The following is a 2,624-nucleotide window of genomic DNA, read 5'->3' as shown; positions in this document are numbered from 1 at the left end:
GTGCCTGTGATTATGGTCCCATTTTGAAGTGAGTTGGTAATGAGGTGAGAACCCTATACAGGGTCAAAATGAGTCAGAACCAACTTGACGGCACTTAACAACAACAGGGATTAAACAGAGCTCTGTAGGATAAGCAGTGGACGATGAACCACATGGTGGGTCATTTGAGCCCACCAGTCTCTACAGAGGAGAAAGATGGGGCTTTCTGCTCCTGTAATGACTTCCAGCCTCAGAAACCCTATACAGGGTCGCCCTGAGTCAGAACAAACTCAGAAGACAATTAACAACAATTTAGGGATTAAGGTGGAACTAAGGAGCAAGGTCATTACTTGTTTGTTGGTTTGTCCTACTATGGTGGCTTGCATGTTGCTGTGATGCTAGAAAATATACCAAGGTATTTTAACACCAACAGGATCACCGATGGATTCCTGGTGTAGCACTGTAAGATCAGCACTGGACTGTGAACCAGTCATCAGTTCAAACTCACCAGCTGTTCCTCAGTCACTATGAAAAGGAACCGACTCAAATGCACTTAACAACAGAAAGAGTCACTGATAGTAAACAGATTTCAGTGAAGCTTTAGTACTAATTTAGACTAGGAAGAAAGAAAGGCAAAGTATTTCTGAATGTTTAGGCACCTTGTGAATAGCAGGAGGACATTGTCGGATATAATGCTGGAAGAAGAAAACATTATGAATAGCACCAGAATATTGTCAGTTATAGTGCTGGAAGATGAGCACCTCAGTTGGAAGGCACTCATAATATGACTGGAGAAATGTATCTCCTCAGAGTAGAATTGACAGTGATGACGCTAATGGAGCAAAGCTTTCAGGACCATCCTTTGCTGATGAGGCACAACTCAAGATGTGGGAAAACTGCTGCAAATATCCATCAATATTCAGAACATGGAATGTACAAAGTATGAGCCTAGGAAAAATGAAGTTGACAGAAATGAAATGGAATGCATTAAGATCGATATTCTAGGCATTAGTGACCTGAAATGAACTGTTATTGGCCATTTTGAATCTGACAATCACATGGTTTACTATGTCAGAAATGACAAATTCAAGAGGAAAGACATCACATTCATCACCAAAAAGAACATTTTGAGATCTTTAAATACTGTCTGTGATAGGACAATATCCATATGCCCATAAGGAAGACCAGTTAATGCCATTATTATTCAAATTTACACACTAACCACTAAAGCCAGTGATGATGAAATTGAAGAATTCTATCAACTTCTTTGGTCTGGAACTGACTAAATATGCAATCAAGATGTATAGATCATTACTGGTGATTGCAATGCAAAGGTTGGAAATAAAGAGGAAAGGTCAGTAGTTGGAAAATCTGACCTTGGGAATAGAAATGATGTTGGAGATCCCATGATAACAACATTTTTTTTTTTCCCTCTTTAAGTTTTTATTGTGGATTGAGTGAAAGTTTACAGGGCAGATAATCAGTTTTACATTCAACAAATCATACTACTTATTTCATCACAATGATTATAATTCCCTCCATCTACCATCAGTTAACAGTGTTTCTCTCTATTCACTTTAGCTCTTTTTAAAAAAAAAAACAAAAAAAACACTCAGGCATATATAATAATTTACACCACCAAAGGGCATATTCTGCAAGTCTGCCTCCTGGCCACTATCTCTTAGTCCCTCTCTTCCCATGAATCCAGAGTCCTCAGCAGCTCACCCTCCCCACGTCCCCTATCTCTGGTGTCACTGGCTTCTCTGGATAAGGTCTCACATTCTGCTTGTGCTCTTCTCCCTTGATGATCCTACGGTCCTTTGTTTCTGGCCTGTAAGATTAACTGCTCCCATTTTTGTTACAAAACTTCTACCTTTTCAATTGTGACAGTCGCAATGAGTCATGATATCAATTACTCACTACTGAATCATAAGCATCTTATTCCCATCTCTTTTACCATGTTAGAATTTTGTAAGATCAATGACTTCTTCATTGCAAATACCATTTTAAACAACATAAAAGATGATTATACACCAGAGAGAATACACAGCAATCAAATTTATTACATCTGTATCATGAGAAATGAAGTCTTGCCATGCTTGCTTCTAAGGAGCATTCTGGCTGTAGTTCTTCCAACACAGATATATATGTTTGTTCTTGTAGCAGTCCATGGTATTTTCAATATTGTTCTCCAACACCATAATTCAAATGCATCAGTTCTTCTATGGTCTTCCTTATTCATTGTCCAACTTTCACATACATATGAGGCCAATGAAAATACCATGGCTTGGGTCAGGCACACCCTAATCCTCAAACTGTATATTGACCTTTCGGTTCAAACCAACCTTGATGTCAGGTGCATATGCTACAGCAACACACCAGGACTCCTTTGGTGGGGTGGCAGAATAGGAGGAGATAAAAACAAGTTGCTTCCTATTTGTACGCCATGCATCTCATTTGTTCAAGAACCCATCCCTTAGTTTTTGACTTGAGAAACTGTAAGTGTGGGTGTCACTGACTGAACTGGGGAGAGAATGAGCCGAAGAAGCAACCTGGGGATGATGGGGTGAAATGTTCTGTTTGGACATGCTAAGTTTGAGATGACTTTTAGTCATGTGGAGACATCATGTAAACAAACAGTTAAG

This window comes from Chrysochloris asiatica, unplaced genomic scaffold (assembly GCF_000296735.1).
Source record: "Chrysochloris asiatica unplaced genomic scaffold, ChrAsi1.0 scaffold00030, whole genome shotgun sequence".
In the NCBI taxonomy this organism is placed as follows: domain Eukaryota; kingdom Metazoa; phylum Chordata; class Mammalia; order Afrosoricida; family Chrysochloridae; genus Chrysochloris; species Chrysochloris asiatica.
This window is presented reverse-complemented; position numbering follows the sequence as displayed.